This window comes from Sander lucioperca, chromosome 11 (genome assembly GCF_008315115.2).
Source record: "Sander lucioperca isolate FBNREF2018 chromosome 11, SLUC_FBN_1.2, whole genome shotgun sequence".
Lineage (NCBI taxonomy): Eukaryota > Metazoa > Chordata > Actinopteri > Perciformes > Percidae > Sander > Sander lucioperca.
Window position 1 is genome coordinate 32,867,147 of NC_050183.1, and position 21,662 is coordinate 32,888,808.

The window sequence follows — 21,662 nt, forward strand, 5'->3', positions numbered from 1 at the left end:
TGGAAATTGGCAGCATGTCCTCGACAATATAGCCAGCGACGAGCTTCTTCAGTTCAGCGGCACTAAGTCCTGTCGCTTTTAAGTCTATTTTCACCTGTTCAGCAGGAGAGGGGCCCTCGGAGGTTCACCTGGTGGAATTGGATGTAGCCGCAGCGGTCATGTCAGTCGGGGGTTCAGGGTTTTTTTCAGTGAGTTTCACATTCCTGTGCCGGCTTGCTAGATGCTTACTCAGATTTGAGGTGGAATTTTTCGCTGTAGATAAAAGTTTTCTTCCCACGCAGAGTGTACAGCGGACGCTGATGTTTTTGTCACCTTTAACCGAGTCAAACTCAAAGTAATGTCGGTACCTCCAAGCATTAAACGCTGCATGGTCCTGCTCTCTCCCGCGCTCCATGTTGTCTCTTGTTCAACACTACACATGTCGGTGTTTACCACTGACGTTGCGGCGCTCATACGTCATAGTCACTCATGAGACAGTCTCACGAAACAAAATCACGGTTAAGTAACACAGTAACGCAGCCTGCTTACGGCGAAGTAACAGTAACCTAATTACTGTTTTTGCAATTGTAATCCCTTACTTTACTTGTTACTTGAAAAAAGTAATCGGATTACAGTAACGCGTTACTTGTAACGCGTTACTGCCCATCAGTGCCTACGATACACCAATAAGTGGCATTTGAATACCCCAATATGGCACAATGAATACCTAATGTCTGGTAACAAACCCTTTACTTGTAACCAGTGGAGTGACAGAGGTATTTATACTTTAGACCAGCTATTCAATGAGGAAGGTATGTTATAGTTTTGAAGACCTGAGAGCTAGCTTTGAAGTCCCTAGGACATCCTTCTTCCTTTATCTTTGCTTAAGATCAGCCCTAAAATGTTATGGAGTGCCATGGGGGAACAGTCTTTAGGGCGCACCCAATCATTAAATGGCTTGTTGATTTTCCTGTGAGAGGATTAGTGTCCAGGATTTAAGCTAAACTGATGCAAGTATCCGTAGGAGAACTCCCAATAGTAAGGGGATGGGAGCGAGAGCTGAGCCCTGAGGGGAACGTAATTAATTGGGAGACAGTTTGGGACAACATTTCCCACTGTTCCAGAACCCAAATCACCAGCAGATCCACTTCAACATATGTCATATGACATATTGGACTCCTCAGAAGAGATACGTCTCTAAAGTCATTCCGACTCCCAATTGCACGTTCTGTCAACCTGAACAAACTGGAACTTTCCTACACATGGTCTGGGAGTGTAAACAGGTGCATGGGTTTTGGAATAAAACAACATCAATAATATCTGATGTGATAGGATGTCGAATTCCTACTGACCCGATTGTTTTGTTACTTAATGATGACTCTAAATTACACCTGGTTGGAAGACAGAAGAAAATTTGGCTAGCTGGCTCAACCGCAACCAAAAAAATGATAGCTCAACGCTGGCTCCCCCCCACTCGCTTTGTATAAAACAGTGGTTGGCGTACTTTCTAGATATAGTTATGCTTGAGCTCTCTACAGCAAGGATTAACAAAGCCAAGTCATCGACTATAGACCTATGGAGAAACGCAGCAGCACAGGTATCGGTCCTGGTGACCTCAACACCACAAGAATTAGAAGAGAGCGACTAGGCAAGGTGTGATTTTTGTTTTCTTGTATATTGGTTTGTTTTGTTTTCCTCGAGACCGCAGAGGGTGGGTGAGGGTTTTGGTTCTTGTTTGATTGTATTTGTTTGTTCTGTATGTTGTGGGTTCAAAAATATAAAAATAATAAAAAATTGATCATATATTAAAAAAAAGTCCTTACAGACTCAGCATATCCCTAAATGCTGGAAGGATGTTGTGGTTGTCCTTGTTCCCAAGATAAACTGCCCCAAAACTCTGAATGATTTTAGACCCATTGCACTTACATCACTTGTTATGAAAACTTTTGAGAATCTGGTGAGGTCTCAAATTTTAAAGAAAACCGAGTATGTTTTGCATCCAATGCAGTTTGCCTATAGGCCACTCAGGGGAGTCAAGGACGCCTCAGTCACTTTAATGAATTTGCTTCTTAAACATCTGGAAGGAAGGGGAACACATGCCAGGCTTTTATTTATCGACTTTTCATCTGCATTTAAGACAATTCAACCCAACATTCTAACAGAGAGACTTTTAGAACAATTTTATCTAAGTCATAATATTGTTGGCTGGATTCTGGACTTTTTAACTAACAGAACACAAAGAGTGAGAGTGAACAGAACACTGTCTGACGAGGTATGCTCCTCCACTGGCTCCCCACAAGGATGTGTGCTGTCCCCTCTCTTGTTCATCCTCTACACGAATATGTGTTGTAGTAATAGAGAGAATAGAACTATTTTAAAGTATGCAGATGATTTTGTAATTGTAATTTTGCAGCAGCAAAACCATGAAACTGGCCATGGCTCAGTCATCCAGGACTTGAATGGTGTGAAAAATCCTTCCTCCAGATGAATATCTCCAAAACAAAAGACATATTGATTTTTGAAAACCCCCCCCAGGCACAAGAAGTCTCCAACATAAAGGATCAAATAGTGGAGTGTGTTCAAACCTACAAATATCTTGGAACGACCATTGACAGCAAACTGACTTTTGAGGCAAACTGTGACACTGTATATAAAAAGGTAAACCAGCGATTGTTTTGCCTGAGAAAACTGTCCTTCCATATTGACAGAACTTTGATGACCCTATTTTATCATGCTTTTATTGAATCCATTTTGTCTTTTTGCCTGGTGTTATGGTTTGGGAACTTGTCTCTTAAAAATAGGAATCGTCTAAATCAAATTGTGAAGTGGTCCAGTAAGCTGATAGGAAAGCCACAGCTCAACCCAGAATACCTGTATTCTAAACAGTTACAAAGGATAGCTGGAACTATTTTGAAAGACCACTCCCACCCTTTACATAGTGAATTTCAGCTCGTACCTTCGGGACGCAGGTATAAAGTACCACCCTGTAAAACTAAGCGATACAGAAACAGCTTTGTCCCAGCTGCTATACGTATATTAAATAAGTAGTAGCAATACAGGTCTGCTGCCTTATTTATTTTTATTAATTTATGAATTTGTCTGTGGAACTATTGATTTACTGTATTTTATTAGTAATGAGCAATGATGTCTCCTTTGTCACGTTACATCCTACAGTCTGCTGCTGATTGTGTGTGTGTGTGTGTGTGTGTGTGTGTGTGTGTGTGTGTGTGTGTGTATGTAAAAGGAGGCTGACCCACTCAACTCCCACTGTAAGCCAAATCTACCTTTGGGTATTAATAAAGTTACCTTGACCTTGACCTTTGGAGTGGACTTTGGGCTTTTTCACTTTGTAAACCTATAACTTGCACAAAACAGATATATAACACAATAAAGGAAAGGCCAAAAATCATAATATGAGCACTTTAAGGTCAACCCGTTCTGGGGTATTTCAGTATGAGTTGTGCCAAATGACTCTGTGGAAGTATCTCTTAGCTTTAGCTCAGGTGATTCTCTAACTGCTGTCACAGTTTTGTGGCAACAATTTCTTTTCTTGGCTCCACAGTTGACACTGTGGAGTCTTTCCGCTTCCTGGGAACTACCATCTCCCAAGATCTCAAGTGGGAGCTGAACATCAGCTCCCTCGTGAAGAAAGCACAACAGAGGATGTACTTCCTGCGGCAGCTGAAGAAATTCAACCTGCCAAAGACAATGATGGTGCACTTCTACACAGCCATCATTGAGTCCATCCTCACATCCTCCATCACCATCTGGTACGCTGCTGCCACTGCCAAGGACAAGGGCAGGCTGCAGCGTGTCATTCGGTCAGCTGAGAAGGTGATTGGCTGCAATCTGCCGCCGCTCCAGGACCTATACGCCACCAGGACTCTGAAGCGTGCTGGAAAGATTGTGGCTGACCCCTCCCACCCCGGACACAAGCTCTTTGAGTCACTCCCCTCTGGCAGGAGGCTGAGGTCCATCAGGACCAAAACCTCACACCACATAAACAGTTTTTTCCCCTCCGCCACTAGCCTTCTAAACAAGGCCCGGAATCCATCCTGACTCTCTCCACACCCCACCTCTGGCTCCTCATGCCACTGTACCTACTCTGCTGTAGCGTTCCTTTTTACTACTGTTTAACTTATTTTACTATTTATTTAAATTTATTTTATCGTTATTAATACATACTGTGTGTATATGTTCATACTTATATTGTTTATATTCTTTTTCTCCTTCTTATATTTGTATGTGTGACATGCTCCAACAACACCATGACAAATTCCTCGTATGTGCAACGTACTTGGCAATAAAGCCCTTTCTGATTCTGATTCTGATTCTGATTCCTCTTTCTTGCACCGCTGCACCCTTATGGAGACTGTTATTGAGACTTTTCTTGAATGTGTTCTAATTTGAATCCTTAGTGCCCTTAGTGCAGGCACACCAATTTGTTTTCTCACTTGGAATATACGTGGTATGGGCAATCCTGTTAAAAGACCCAAGGTTTTTAGTCATCTGAAGCGACTTAGGGCTGATATTGTGTTTTTGCAGGAGACCCACCTTACACTTAGGGCGTTTTCACACCTTGTTTGTTTGCTTTGGTCCAAATCAGTTGATCAGTTTGTAGACTTGGAGCGATTTCCCCTTGGTTCGGTTTCGTTTCACACCTGGAAAAATCCAAGTGTACCAAAATGTGTCAGTACAAATCAAGCAAGAACGTTCACTTCTCTTATTAGTTAGGATGTGTCTGGGGTAGGAACAAGACAGTAAATACAGGAAGAAGATCCTGTGTGGACTATTGCATTTTTTTGCATCTCCATGGTCAGACCAGCTCATTTAATTTAAATAATCAGACATTGTTTGTCGAGCGATGTTTCACTTCTGCTCTGGTCACCGATACTTCGCTCTGCTCTGCCGGTGTCTGTCTCCAACTTTTGCGGTGGCTGGTTTGACCACAGAAATGCAAGTGATGGACAGCGAGCTTGACTGCTGTCTATTTCTGTGAGAGAAACACTGCAAGCTGCTTCAGTTGGCATGTTCTGCCGCATCACAGATTGCTAAGCACACCTGACTACAGGAGACATTAGCTCAGAATTTGCAGAGTAATATATAGTTGGTGTGGTTCAAGGTTCTCACCACAAACATACCGCTCCAGTTTGATTGAAAGTATACCGAGACAACCTCATCAAGCAGGTCTCAGTACGCTTGTTTGGTCCACTTCTGGTGCGCACCTGAGTGCGATTGCTGCCTTCTCACCTACCCAAATGAACCGCACCAGCGGGGCAAATGACCTTTTGTGCGATTCAACCACACAAAACGAGGCAGGTGTGAAAGCGCCCTCAAGAATCATTATAGGCTCCCTGGATAGGTCAGATCCACCACTCCAATTTTAATTCCAAAGCTAGAGGAGTTGCTATTTTAATCTGTAAAAAAAAATTCAATTTCTATCTAGTGAGGTTATTGCAGATAAATATGGCACATATCGTATAGTTGCAGGCACATTAATGCTGACTAATAAGGTGTTGTTAACGTATATGCAGCTAATTTTGATGATGTTGAATCTGCCAATAGATTATTTTGCAGCATTCCTAATTTAAACCCATTTATTAATTTTTGGAGGTGATCTGAATTGTGGGTGTCGTTCTAGTCCCCACACCATATCCCAATCATGTATGTCTAAATCTTTCGCTGATTTCATGACTCAGAGTGGTTTGGTTTATCCTTGGATGCATCGTTATCCCTCTGCTAAAAAGTTATTTTTTTCTACATCAATCATACTCAAGAATCAATTACTTTTTCATAGATAATAGTTAATTCATGTGTTGTTTCCACTATTAAACTATTCTAGTTCCTGATCATGCTGCATTATTTATTTATCCACACATAAATCTACTCTACCGCTTTGGAGACTTAATTCTTCATTGTTGGCAGATAAAAAATTCTGCGGATTTATTTCAAATTATTTTGATGAGTTGCTCTCTTTTAATTTAAAATGAGGCTACATCATATTCACTACTTTGGGAGTTGCTGATAGCTATTCTCACCGGCAATTTCCACTGGATGCGGAACGTCTGCGGCACGTCTGCGGAGATCTCGTGGTCGGCTGGCCGCAGCCGTTACGCAACAAATCCGGACCTGGTGGGTATTGACGGACGGCGGAGCACGCAGCCGTTCCGCAGCGGAGCCGGTCCGCAGACGTTCCGCATCCTGTGGAAATCCACGGTCAGAGGACAGATTATTTCATTCTCCCACCTCCCACTCCAATAAAAAACACAATGCCAGTCTGTTAGAATTTTCGTCGGCAATCAGTAGCCTTGATCAAGAGTGTGCATCAGACGTAGCATAATACAGTGTTCGGTACAGTTGTGTTTATGCATAGGAATATGGAAGTTCTACAGTTAAAACATTGTAGTGCCAAAGGAAAGGGCTATCTGATGATAAGGTCAAGTTTTTAAAAATATTTTCAAAATATAGTGTGCACTTAAATGTGCAATATAAAATACTGGCAGCTAGTGTTTAAAATAGTTACTGCAGTACAAATTCCAAATACTGTAGAGTCGTCTCCCCCGCCCCCTCCTCCCCAGACTCGAAGTTCACAGAGGTTGCCAGGCTGAGACCGCTGGCTATATTGACAGTCATAAAAGCCTGCACTCATGCGGAACTCTGTACCCAACTGACAGACACATTTTTTTTGGCTTAGAATTACAGTAGGAACCGCTAAGAACACAACAACCTTGCTGTCCTCTCCACCCGACGGACAGACACACTTCCTAAGGCTTAGAATTACGGTAGGAACCGCTAAAAACACAACAACCTTGCTGTCCTCTCTACCCGACTGAACACACTTTATTGGCTTAGAATTACGGCAACAATCACTAAACACACTGCAAACTCATGGTCCTCTTTTCCCGATTTACAGCCCCCCTCTTGGCTTAAAGTAACTCACCGTTGTCGGCTACGGGGGGGGGGGTCAGCCCTATGTTCCCAGAGCCCAATGGTCCCACAGCCCTATGTTCTCACATTTCTAGGACATTTTCAAAATTAGGTCTTGTGTTCCTACATTTCCTTCAATTTAAGCCCTATCCTCCCACAACATTTTTTAGGGTTACGAGGCTAAAATCCGATACAAATTTATGAAAAAGGAAATGTGGGAACATAGGGCCTAATTTTGAAAAAAAAAAAATCGTAGAAATGTGGGAACATAGGCACGCTATTGCCGCTGAACAGGCTACACGTAAACAGCTGTGGCCCGCTTGGCTGGTCCTCCAGTAACGTTAGCAGTTAGCAGGGTTAGCATGGCGGCTTTAGCCAGGACCAGTCTCAATTGTTTTTTCGAGTAACCAACTCGGGTACTCTAGCTATATAATTCAATGTGAGTACACAAATGTTGAAATTACATTTACAAAATACATGTCCCTTGAGCCGTGGCGGCCGTGATAAATTAGCCTGTTTGTTTGCTTGCTGCTTTCATGGCTGTACTAACGTTACAGTTGTAGTGCGCTGGGTTTACTGTTATGTGATGCAAGGAATAGGTGGACTCAAATGCAGGAGATCAGGCAGGAAAAAGTTTGAGCTTGAGGATTTATTAGAACGAAGAGTAAATACCAACAAAAGGAGTCCAAAAATCCAGCAGGCAAAAACAAACACAAGGAGTCAAAAGAAGCAGGCAAAAACTAATGTCCAAAATTATGAAAAAAACACGAGGAAAAGGGTGATAACAAAAACTGGAGAGTCTGGAACAAACTTACAGCGAAAAAAACTTACAGGAACAAAAGACCGTTGGGAAGATTCAGAATGCAGGCACAAGAGCGAAACACATTGACAGGAACAAACTGACCAGGCACAAACACAAAATGATCTGACACAGGACAGGGGGAAGACAAAAGGCGTTTCCCAATACCAAGAATGCAAAGAACGGACTTGTGTTCTTGGGGAGAACGTTCTTGCTAGTTGTACCTGGAAGAATGAACTTGCAAGTTCACAAGCACAGAAAACACTGTTAAGAGTTTGAGACGATGCGTTCTTCCTGTTATTGCTCAACACCCCCAGCACAGAGACTACCAGCAGTGCTCCAAAATAACAGCTAGAAATAAAAACCACAACAATATAACCACTTTGTATTAAAACAATCTCCGAACAAGAAAATGTTACAACTATTGCAATAATATTGAAAAATAAAACTTATTGAGCTTTAATTTTATTGTTTATGGTTTAGCTCAAACACTCCTTACTTATTCAAAAGAGTGGAACGCGATCCCTACTATTATTAGTGTATAAGTTTAAGTCAGTTTAAATAAAAAAATAAGTAGGCATATGCACTGGTGTATGTATTCATGATCATGATCGTGATCATTTCTATATTATTGTAGTGCACTGTATATGCCCAGGGAGATGGAAATTAGCAATTCAAATTATAAAGGTTGGTGTCTCCCCTTTAGTCTACATAACATGTCAGCATGTTACCACTTTATGTACAACTGTTAATTTATCATACAGACTGAAACTCAACTTCTAACAAATCAGAAAACAAATACACCAAAAAAAATACTAAATACTAAATCTAATGTATAGCCTATGGCATAATTTAAACAAGTCTCCCGAAAAGAAACGGGTATATCTCTCTCCCCCGCCTCTGCCTGCTGCGCTGTGTGTGTGTGTGTGTGTGTGTGTGTGAGTGTGTGTGAAGCTGTGGTGTGTGTGTGTGTGTGTGTGTGTGTGTGTGTGTGTGTGTGTGTGTGTGTGTGCGTGCTTGTGGATTTTAACTCCGAAAAGACAGTTAACCACAGGTTCCCGTTAATCTTATGATGGACATGTGTTGTGATATTTAAACAAACGATCCGTCAACGGCGAAATAAAAGCCTCTTATTTACGGGACCGGTCTAAAAGACCTCCGGCTTCCAGCAGGGTCTCGACGAGCTAGCGGTCCCGACAGGCGCAAGCTGGCGGCTGTCTCACTTCACGGAGTTCCAAAAACTCCAAAAACTTTGGAGCAAATTGTCAATTTGGCAAAGATTTTCGCAAGACTGCCTATATTCAAAATCTAAACCGTTCATTTCTCGCCTAAAATGTTCTCAGACGTTAATTTAGTGATGAATAAGATGGCGAAAATTGTTAAAATAAATAAACGTTTTTGGGCTGTCTATTTACCGGAAACCCGACCATCAGTGAATGCCGAAATGAATGTTGGGATACGGGTGCTGCGAAGTTCATACAAGTTACCAACCAATGCATCCTCGATAAAATGGGCATGTCAAGAACATTTCCGGGAATCTTAACTGTTCTTGGTGAAATGCGAACTTGTGTATTGGGACAGTTCTTTGGCAACACGAGATGACGTTTCACAGGGACACAAAAACACAAGTCAATAGAAGAACACAGATTGAGAAACGCCCAAAGACTAAATAAACAGGGTAATGAGGTAACAAGAGGCAGGTGACACAAGGGCTGGGAAACAGGTGAGAAACATCAGGCAATCACAAGGGTGGGAAAACACAGGAAGTAAAGCTAGAAAAGCCAGCACAGAAAACCAGACTATCACAATAAAAGAGGAAATAGAACATAATACAAAACAGAAAACAGACTACTAAAATAAGACAAAACACCAAAACCATAACATTTACGTTTTTACAGGTATATCTGGCAACCCGGCCTAGCTGCCAAAACACAAACAGAAATTCCGTCACGGAACGGAAATTTCAAAAGGAGAAAATACTGACATTAGCATTGTTGTCAGAAAAGGTAGTATTTCAACTTAGCATGTTTCCTTAATATCTGATGACACACTGGGGTCATTTTTGGATTTATTACAGTAAAAATATTACATATTGGACCTTTAAACAGATTTTTCTTTAGGTGGCTAAAATACGTTTTGCTGCATCCCCTGTTCACAGCAGTACATTGCTTTGCTTCCGTGTCTGACACCGAGCCAGCCTTCTCTGGCCTTCTATGATAAGGTGACCAGATTTCTGAGACAAAATCCAGGGACATTTTCAGCTCAGAAGTGTAAATACCTCCAAAACAGGTAAAGTTTTTATCTTTGTAAACTTAAAACGGCGACACTGCCCCATGGGCGTCACTAGACCTAGAGCTGCACTGGGGCACAAGCCCCCCTATTTTAATGTTTAAATGCATCAATCTGATGCACTTTGAAAAGAAATTCAGACATTCAGACATTTTTTTTTTTGTCATTCACATTTTTTATTGTTTTTTATAGAAACAAAGACAAGAACAATAATGATCTCTCTCTCTAAACAAAAACAAGAGAGATGACAACAAATGAGCGAAAGAAAAGAAGAAAAAAAAAAAATAATAACAATATACATACACAGGGTAAACATTGGTCTAACTCGTCTCCATACCTTACACATATCATCACACCAGTAGCACAAATGATGAATATTCTACCAATATCATGCAATACCAGTCATCTCTCAAACATCTTAGCAGTAACTTATACAGACATTAAAATAATTTAGTCAAATTCTGCCTCATTCAGTATGCAATATTGCATTCATGTAGGGGCCCCATATTTTCCAAAATACCTCCTGTCTGTTGTTCAAGTTAAAAATGAATTGTTCGTAGCTGGCCATTTTGGTCATTTCTCCACACCATTCATTGAAAGGGATGATGTGTTTTGTTTTCCAATGTCTTAGCACAATCCTACAACCTGTGGTGAAGGCCAGTCTGCACCAAAGAGTCTGTTGAACTGACAGGCCCACCCCTGCTGGTATTATGCCTAGTATACAAGGTGCCGGGTTCTGTATCAAGTCTGCCCGTAGTACTTTGTTAACGAATGTTATAATATCTTTCCATAAGTTTGTCGTCATTTGACAATCATATAACATATGCATCAATGTGCCTCTGCTTCTTTCGCATCTCCAGCATATATCTGAATCCACTAATTTTAGTCTCGCCATCTTACAGGGAGTCCAGTAACCCCTATGAATGATCCTATAAGTAATCAATCGAGTCTGAACTTCCCTTGACGTTTTATACCAGGACCCCACAACTTCCTCCCAAATCTCATCAGCTATCCCAACCTTCAAATCCTCCTCCCATGCTCTCTTGAGGCCACTGAGCCTCGGTGGATGAGCCTGTCGCATAAGACCATAAAATCTAGATGCGCCGCCCCCAACCAGCTGGCCGCCCTGAAATCTTTCCTGTATCACAGTATAAGATGTTAGGCGAAATTTTCTTTGTATAGACATTATACAGCTTCTCAGCTGAAGATATTTCCAAAACTCTTTCTTAGGAATGTTATACGTGGTCATTATCTGTTCAAATGTCATGAACACCTCCTCTTTGAACACATCTTCAATAAAAATAATTCCCGCCTCCACCCATGTCTTCCAGTAGAGAGTTTTTTTTGCCTACTTTCAATAGTTTGTTATGCCAGATTGATGATTTTTTTGTGAAGGAGGGCCTTAATCCTGTCACCTGATGTGAAACTCTCCAGGTTTCTCTCGCAAATGCCAACAGTGGATTCCTAAATGGGATTTCTCCACCTGTTTGCGATATAAAAGCCTGTATGGGGAATGGATCTGTAAGTTCCTTTTCCATCGAAACCCATGGAGGAGCTTGGTCTTCTACCATATATATTTTGGACAGCTGGTTGAGGGAGAAAGCATAGTGGTACCAATCCACTCTTGAGACCCCCCTCTTCTTTAGCTGCATATAGTTTTATTCTGTTAAAAGAAGGTCTTTTACCTGCCCACAAAAAATAATTGACTGCATTAAGACATTTTTGAAAGGTACGTGCTGTAGTACAACCAGCAGGGGGGCTTCTGTGTGGGGTAGTTTTGGAGACATGACTTTCTGTAATTAAATTTTTTTTGGCAAGAAATATTCCCCAAAATTAGGCATATGCCTATTTTTGAAAAGTAAATGATGTAGTATAACCAGCAGAAGACTAATTATATGTGAGGTAAGTTTAGAGATATGGCGTTATATATGTGTCACATTCCTGAGCGAGTAATTGTATGTTTTGAGTGTTTTTAATGTTTTTGGCAAAAAATATTCCCCAAAATTATGAATATGCTTATTTTTTTTAAATAGGTGCTATAGTATAACTAGCAGGAGACAAGTTATAATTGAGGTAAGTTTGGAGACACTACCTCATTTAATCATTAAATTAATAAATATTGTTGTTGTATCTCTTTTCGGTGTTGTAGTTTCTAGACGGTCCCTAAGCACTCGTCTTACTGCCGTCTCATAGAGACCAATGTTATTTCTCCAGGTTGGAGGACGGCTCGTTTCGATGAAAATGAGTTTGTAGCTCGTTGTTTACCTTACTACGGTAGGAAAGATGCGTCATTTGTGATTTAATAACATTTCGCTGTAGAGTAATTGATCCCGGAAGTTCGAATCTTTGAATATCTTTCTAACTTTACCGAAGTTGAACTCTGAGAAGCGCTTGCTCTGGCTGTCTTGAGCCTGCGTGTGAAGGGTGCGTGACTACCATTTCAATTTCGGGTCTGTCAGTCACAGTGAAAAAAACCGGGGACATTTCCGGGGACAGCTCCAGCCGGGGACAGGTCACCGAAACTGGGGGATGTCTGGTCACCCTATTCTATGATTGTCATCTGCTCCAGGCTTTTTTTAAAGCTATTTTCTGTCATATCTATAATGTTATAATGTCAAATAATGAGGTAAACGTATTTTTAGTTTTTGACGGTAGAAAGTGCTGCCCCATTTCATTACAATCTAATGTTATCCTACTGCTAACTATTAAGTAGCTAACGCTTGATAGCTGTAATCTTGGTGGCCAATGTTAGTCATTTCTCCCCAATTTCGGGTCACATTACTGCCAGAACATGTCCGGTTGTGTAGTATTTGGTTTAGAAGCTTTTATCTATGATTTTTGACGGTAGAAAGTGCTGCACTATTAGTGTCCACTGATAACAAAAGTAGCTTTGTGCTAATGCCTGATAGCTGTAATCTTGGCGGCCAATGTTGGTAATTTCTCCACAATTTCAGGTCACATTACTGGTGGAACATGTCCGGTTGTGTAATATTTGGTTTAGAAGCCTTTCTCTGTGGTTTTTGCAGGTAGAACGTGCTGCTCCATTTCATTACAATCTAACGTTAGCCTATTGCTAACTATTAAGTAGCATGCTAATGCCAGATAGCTGTAATCTTGGCTGCCAATGTGGTCATTTCTCCCTAATTTTGGATCTCATTACTGCTGAAAACATGCTGAAACATGTCTGGTTGTGTAGTATTTGGTTTAGAAGCCTTCATTGGTGATTTTTCACGGTACAAAGTCCTGCTATATACTCCGTTGCAATCAGTCTCAGGTTTCGGAGTGAAACAACAACGGAGATTCCAACAGCGGATAATCAGAGACTCGTGGACATGCGCTGACCAATCAGAGCAGACTGGGCTTTTTCGGGAGGGGGGCTTAAAGAGACAGGCGCTCCAACAGAGCGTCTCATACGGAGAGTGTTTTTTGAACATTAAAGCATGTAAACATGCTCTAATAGAATCACAAAATACAAGAATGAACTCAAAAATGCTATATAATAGCTCACCTTTAAAAGTTTATCTCACCATCAACAACTACTGTAACCTTAAATGATACACTCTGATAGCTGCTTGGGGGTTTGTGGTATTACCCAGATGAGTCCCCAACCTTTGTTGTTGTGACATCAGAGCTGCATTATCTCTGCTTCCTCTTCCTGTCTCTGAGACGGGGTGGTGGTGGTGTGGTGGTGGGGGTGGGTCACCATATCCTTCAGAAAGCGTTTGTCTTTCGTATTGTCAGCTGGACTGAGGCCAGCTGACCAGCTCTGCTCACAACACAGCTGAACAATAGAATTGATCCACTGGGCCACAAGAGAACTTTGATTTCACAGTCTGGCCTAATTTTCTCACAGCACAGATTTGCTAAGCGGGTCAATCCTGAGCAGATCAAGTGGACCAAAGTCAAGTGAGCTGGTGGTCGACTTGGTGTTGATGAAAAGTGGCTGACTGTCTACAGACCAGGCTTGCCTAAGAAAGCAGGGCACCCAGTGCAGTACATCATACAAATGCTTTACTGCATTGAGTGTCTGCATAGGTGGACACGTTCACACAAATATAGAAGGCATGTAGGCTTGCAGACATGGGCAGATGACAAGATCTATCTCAGACCCTTACATGGGGAAAGTATATATATTTGCACTTTATTGCCAACAAAGTCCTCCAAACTAAACAAGAATATACATGGTTTGTCATTGCCATCCAAAACAACAGCATGAAAGCGTCTTACTGCTTTCACTTTTTGTTTTTACCACCTGTCAACCATTTGATTATTCTCTCCCTCAAAAAATACATTGTAACAACACCTTTTTGAAACACAATCATGTCTTTCCCTTGAAAGTACTGTTACAGTAATTTACCCTACTCAAGATGAGATTATTTTCAATGGTAATTAGTAAAGTGTAAAATCCCTTTTTACATTCACCAAATAGCATGAAAACCATTTCTTAATTCATACCTTAAAGGTGCCTGTGTATTTCAATTAAGGTAAAACCAGAGATGGCTATCAAGCTCTTTGGTAAATCTTAAGGAGTTTACTGTAAAAGTAGAGATATGTTGTTTTCAAGCATTTAAACAAACAACAAATGTGCCATTTTTCTTTTGAGACCACAGTCTTGTTACTGCATGTAAACCTTTCACTTTTTGTTTTCACTGCCTGTCAGACATAACTGTTTTACTTCCCCTTAAAAAATACTGTCAACAACAATTTTATTTTCTGTTAACCATTTCAATGGGGAAAAACTTACAACAGATGATATGAAAGCTTATTGTGAACATCTTCAGCTAAATACGACTGTAATCACAGCATAACTCAATGGGTGGGCATGTTTCCTTCAAAAACATGTCCTTCAAATAAGCTGTTGATGCTTATTGAGAAATGCAATAGTAAAGCTCTTAAAGCAGCCATATTATGCTCATTTTCAGGTTCATAATTGTATTTTAAGGTTGTTCCAGAATAGGTTTACATGGTTTAATTTTCAAAAAACACCATATTTTTGTTGTACTGCACCGCTCTCTCTCACTGCTGCGGATCCTCTTTTCAGCTGGTCTCTGTTTTAGCTACAGAGTGAAACCTCTTTTCTTCTTCTTCTGTACTATCTTTGATTGCACTGCACATGCCCAGTAGCTCAGATGTAGATCATGTCAGCTAGCTAGCTCCATAGACAGTAAAAGAAAGGCTGTTTCTACAACTTCGGTCAGTTACAAGGCAGGATTAGCTGGGAGACTTCTAAATGAGGGCGCACATGTAAGTAGTTCTTTTGTAGATTATAGTGAACTTGTGTGTGTTGTAGCAGTGCTTTGCTATTGAGAACGAGGTAGCATGCTAGCGTTAGCATGCTAGCGTTAGCATGCTAACGCTAACGCTACGAGCTAATGGTTGTGGTTAGCCTGCTCGTTTCGGCTTGTGACGTCACAAGCCGTGCCGATTTTTAACAGCTAACCCAGAGACTGAAGGCAGGACACATTCAGAAACTGTATCTCACTCTAAACAGCATGGATGTATTTTTTTCAAAGTTTGTATGTGTGTGGAAGCACCAGAGACACAACATAACACCCCAAATCCCAGAAAAAGTGATTTTTTTCATAATTTGGGCACTTTAAAGTAGAATTCCTAGTACCTTATGTTGCAGCATTTTAGGAGATTGTGAATGGCTCCTGCCAGAAATACTCCCGAGAGATGCAAAGTGGTTTAATCTGTTGCTGAAAACAGGCCAACAAGTGCACTATTTCCTCCTATTTTAGTAAAGTTTGTTAAAATATACAGTGCCCATCTGTTTTAGAAAATACAAAAAAGCCTTTTTGTTAAAAATATATATTTGCGAGCCGTTTTAAGAAGGTCTTTAGTGGGATCCAATGCGCCTTTAACTGTACATAGTAACCTTGAAAATGGATTACCAAATAAACTAATTCAGTGTGCAAGTTAAGTGGCCAAAAAGCAATGTGCAGAAAGCATTAAAAATGTATTCATAGTGAGCACAAAATTGCTACTGTATGACATGACAAACCTGTAGCCTAATATAAAACACTAAAGATTTTAGGTCATGGGCGTTAGACCACACTACAGATGCTCTTCTCCATTCATTTCAGGCACTCTGTGTTGTCAGTGGTGCTATTGGCTAGCCTCATCATAAAAGCAGCTTATTCAAAATAATACCTGTGGGTGAACAGAAAACAGTTGTTCCTTACAGCTGAGAACTAGGTAGGAACATTTTGCAAACAATATAAAAACAATCACACAGGGGAGAGGGGAGGTAAGTGCTGAGGCCTTACCAGTGAGGGAGAGGAGTCAATGGGAATTGGGGTCTCAGGGAAGAGTCACCCCGATCACGTGGACACACACACAAACACAGTGGTGATAACTCAAAAAAACGTGGTTGAGGACACAGCACACAGGGGAGACACCCCACCAGGGGCACCAACACCACCACCTTTGGCACTCAGCAACTGCAGGGACAGTTATTGGGGGGGAAATCAATTAGAAACAAAACAATAAATGCAAAATAAACTGCAAATTATAAGCAGCAGTCAGCAACGTATGGCTGCCTGCTAGGTGAAAAAAACCAAAACCAAACATCGAGAACAAATATACCATAAGTTGAAACAGAAAATCTAAATTCTTCAACAGAATTAAATAAACAAAAACAAACAAAATACTAAGTTAAACCACAATAAATCAACGTAATATAATCAAACAAACAGCACTGGCAAGCCGAAAGGGCAGAGCTATCGCCTGTGCCAGCATAAAAGTAACAGCAGCGTGGTACCGGTGAGGCAGTTTAGAGCCCCCTAGCATAAACAAAACAACTTACATTAATTACATAAACTAGGACCAAATAAACAGTAAGTAGGCTGCCAAACGGCATACGTACCAGCCAGGAAGCCTGTGTCGACGCGCCAAATTTTAGGAAGTTTGGCTTCAGCAAAGACAGCAGCAAAATTTAACCCGGCCCCCCTTTTATATAGCCTGCAGTAATCTCATGATTGACCAAAGACGATTGAGAGCACGATAACCAATCAACATGCTACATGGGATTATTACCAACATTTCAGGTGCGCTTTCTTTCAGTTTTACCTCTAAAAAACTTGAACTTATTTTTTTTGCCCCCTGTGCTGGTAAGCACAAAGTTATCACATCTGAAACATTTTGTTGTCAAAACTTCTTCAAAGGTTCTAATGAATCCAATTTTTCTTTAAAGCTATAGTGCGTAGTTTCTGCCGCGGATAGTCTTAATTAGCTTTGTAGCAACTCATTTGGCAACGGCTTGAATGTAATGGACGTTGATTAATGTCAAAAAGTTACGCACTAAAGCTTTAAATTATTCAAGTCATTTAAAAGCTGTGGGGTTTGAAATGGTCAGGGTTGCGGGGTTGAGTGTGTGTCATAACATGTGTGGCAGTTTCTTGGGGTATGTTTAAATAAGTGGTGGAAATGTATGTAGCTAAATCACAGATACAGTCAGGATGAGACACATTTTAACACTGATTAGGAACAACAAAGAAAATTCATGTATTTGCTTTTGTTCCAAGAGTGAAATAAGAAGAATGAAATCAAATTTATGTCTGTAGAACAGAGCCGGAGTCAGGATGTGGTTAGCATAAAGCAACTAGCCTTACTCTCTCTGAATTTCAAAATTACAACTCACATCGAAAAGCTGACTGACTAAAGGCCCTGACTCACCAATTGGTCATTATGTTGAATCGACGTCTGAGTTTTTCGGTGAGAGGTATCACTCAGCTTGAGCGAATTAATGCACAAGAAGAAAAATGGAAGTGAGAAACGCAAGCAAACGACTAAGGTCAACAGGGCACACAGAATGCTCTTCTCATTTTTCATCTTCATCTTATCTGGTCAATCCAACACACGACAGGACTGTCAAAACTGGCCAAGATGACATTAGAATGTTCCTTCTAAAAAAACATTGCTATCGCCAGATAAGTGACAACTTTGTTCGGTTCATTTTCTGTAACCAGTGACATGACAGGATGGTGGGTGGAATAAGCAAACTAGCTAACTAGCCAGTTATCCGCAGCGGGCTGCTCGGTCCCTCCACTTCCCTACTGCAGGGAGACTTCAGGGCTATCCCAATGGACCTTATTCACAGCAGACATTTTGACTTGTCATAGTAACAAAAGAACAGCTGAAATTGATAACCTTAACGATGGCTCAATTCCATCAAGTGTCCCAGTAAGCTATTTCAGTGAGTCAGCATGCACAATACCAGGGCCTCTCCTAAGTGGAATGCAGCCATTATTAATGGTTTTGAAGCCACCTGTGCTTTTCCTACTATGACATGTCAACATGTCTGCCGTGAACTAGGTCTACTCTAGTCTAAAATCATAATCACGATTAATCGAACAAGTTACCTCGATTACAATTATTAAACGTTTATTTAAAAAAAAAAAAATCTTTTCTTATACTGTAAATATGTTCACGGTTTTTTTTTCTAATGAAAGAGTGCATAATCCTATCTTTGTGATTCTAAAATAAGGAATCAACACACAGATAGCAATTAATGCTTATTTATTAAATATTTCAAACAAATTAACTGAAATCTACAACAGTTGATTTTACAATGAAATTAAAATGTCTTATAAAAAAGTAATTTAAGTTTTAATGTAAAAAAAAAAAGTTTCCTAAAAATGTAGAAAATAAATAATAACAGGGAACCTGTGGTTAACGGTCTTTTCGGAGTTAAACTTCACAAGCATGTCCTGCGGCTTGCCGGCCGTCACACACACACACACACACACACACACACACACACACACACACACACACACACACACACACACACACGTCCACAGCGCTGCAGGCAGAGGCGGGGTCTGTTCTGAGTATAATAAAGCCCCGTCTGTGTTGAGCAAAACATTACGTGAATTACTACGAGAATGGACGTGCATTTAATATAGGAAAAGTCATGGGAAAAGTGCACAAGTATTAGCATCATTTGTTGTTGTTGTGACGCTAAGGTCAAGTGACTATGCGATAAAGACCGTTGCCGTGCTTGCGTCGCTCCCTTACCCCTCCTACCAGTCCCTATGGCCACTTGGCCAGTGGGAATGCAAACGGGAAAAAAGATTTTGGGGGAGAGTAGTTCTTAGAACTGCTTAGAAGTGTACTTTACCTCTAAAAAGTACAAGTACTATCCGATCGGAAAGCACCTATGGTCGCAGACTGGACAGGGCGGAGTCACGTGACTACACACGCGGCGGCCGTAATATGTTTTAAGGGGAAAGTACATTAACACACAGTGGGTGGCCGCGGAAATATTAATAGGATTAAAAGACCGAAATAATCGACTTGGTAAAATTACGTCGGTTATAGGCTCTGAATTTCGGTTATGATTATTTTTCGATTAATCATCCAGCCCTAGTCTATTCCCAGTTTTGTACCTCCTCGGCTCTTCTGGATTGTGACCCGGAAATTGATCTCAGCATGCCATCTTGAAGGACATCCCAGTTGATAAAATGCATCATAAGGAGACAGGATCAAGGAGCTAGGAGGCTCGCTGGAGGAGCTATAATAGGGGATACACTGGTGTATCCTTTGCGGAAGGCTTTTTTCACCTGTGGCATATAAACAAAGAAGCAAGACACAGAGAGAGAGAGAGAGAGAGGAAGAGAGAAAAAGAGAGAATAAATATACGTTTATAGGTAGTAGTGATGTGCGGATTGCAGTTATATCCGCAGCCCCGTGGGTAATCCACAGACCGGGTTAGATCCAGTCAGATCATATAAATTAACCTGGTTCTTTACATACACAAAAGAGGGAAGAGGGGAAAGAAAAGGTGGGAGTAAACAGGGAAGGATGCAGAGGGGAAGGGAAGTCCCTGCTGCCTAATGGGTATTGTACAGTATTGTTGAGTGATATTTGTGTAAACAGTGGTAAGAATTGAGCTGCTCAGCCGATCACAAGGCTGCCAGGAGGCTCAGACCCCGCTCTGACGAAAACATTCACATTCCCGCCTCTCTCACTCTGTCTCCCACTCTCTATCTCTTTCTCTGTTACACCCAAAAGGAAAAGGGCTTGTCCTGCAGCGTTGAGGGAGACCAGACAGCCCTGACGACTGAGTAGTGTCACCTGTGTATGTGTGTGTGTTGCGCGTTATGTTGCTGTAGACGACAGACTGGACGCTGGTTTAGTCTTTCATCTCAGACCCTCCTGTCTGTGTGGATTGTTTCAGAGCAAGAACAGCAGCAGCATGGGATCAGTAATGTGTAAGTGATGAACATATTGACTTATACAGTGTTACAGGTGTGTGTATGTGTGGTTGACATACTCATAAATTGGTAGTCTTAGGGTCAGCACCTGGAACAAGTTGGGACATGATGTACTGATGTACTCCTGCTTGTTTCGTTTGGCATTGCCACCAATGAAAGTGTGATGATAGGATCCATTTTAAGTGAATTTGACTTAGCTGGAGTAGTTGTTTATGAGTCTCTTAGTCTATAGCGATGGAGTTTAGGGTTGAGTTCAATGCTTGTCTGTTTATAAGATCCACATTAGCTTTTGCATCACAGCAACTATTCATCCTGGGGTCCACACATAGTGACAATACAAAAATTCACATTCACACTACTCATTACAGTATACCAACATGACACATTATAATACACATCTACTGTGTACACAATTTACAAAATACAAACAAAAAAACTAAAATAAAAAAATAAAATAAAAAAAAAACAGGCTCTGACTGAATCTACCATCTGACATAAATAGCATTGAATGCCCATGAAACCTTCAACAACAAAGCATACTTATTAGTAACTGTTTCTTTTTAAGTAATGCTCTTAGTGTTTTAAAAAAATAGCACCTGGGACATTTTCAGCCCAACCAATGTTATATACCCTATTAGGAGACCTTAAGGAACAGTGTGAAATACCCTATGTAATCATTCTATCACCCCTTTAACACATGCTCTTTGGTGGATTATGTATTTGCCGAATTACAAGCGATGATTGGACAGATTCAGAAAATGGTGAGTTTATTTTCATCAGTACATTTGGTTGGTAATTAGAACTGCATTGTTATTTTCCATGTTAGTTCTGCTGATACAGACATCAGCTCAGACAGGGACTGCCGCCAGCGAGAACTTTATGGCCTGCTTTAATGTTCTTTTCTATTCTCTCCTTGTGCCTGATCACGTGTCGTGCTTTTGCTGTAGACACAGCTGAGAATTCAAGACAGCCAAAATCACCATAAACCTGGATGTTTTACTTTGAAATTAAAAAGTAAAAAAAAAAGTATCCAGCTGCACTGTGGCCCTCCTGTATGTGATTATGCATTGTGCATACTTTAGAAGAGCACACCAAATTATAGTACAAGTGAATACATACCCCGGCCATGCAAAGCTGACTATGTCTAACAGCATTAAGACATTGGACAAGTTAGCAGCTGGTTAGCCAGTAATAACAACAATAATTAAATAATATTATAACGGCCCATCTGCCTCAACATCTTTATGCTTAAATAGCATGGCATTGATTTTTCATGTTTTGCCATGAAACGGGAAGCGGTTAGTAACTACACTTTACATTTTCCAATCTGCCCCAAACTGCTCAGGGTTGATAATGGCCCTGGCCTGAAGACATCTACATATCAATATTGAAATATAATTATAGTGGCCCTTACTGGCAACAGTAAGTTACAGTCGTTACACTTTGAT

The 21,662-nt window shown here is 40.8% G+C and overlaps 1 protein-coding gene and 1 long non-coding RNA gene across 3 annotated transcripts in view; one reads left to right on the plus strand and one right to left on the minus strand.

The window, feature by feature from the left end:
- Positions 1–21,662, plus strand: part of mcf2l2 (MCF.2 cell line derived transforming sequence-like 2) — a 286,969-nt gene that overhangs the window by 28,470 nt on the left and 236,837 nt on the right. The window lies entirely within an intron of this gene.
- LOC116063221 lies at positions 2,939–14,609 on the minus strand. The gene is made up of 4 exons (XR_004108212.2): positions 14,600–14,609; positions 7,384–7,389; positions 4,988–4,996; positions 2,939–3,291 (listed from the first exon to the last, which is right to left on the minus strand). It is a non-coding gene; the product is annotated as an uncharacterized LOC116063221 (long non-coding RNA).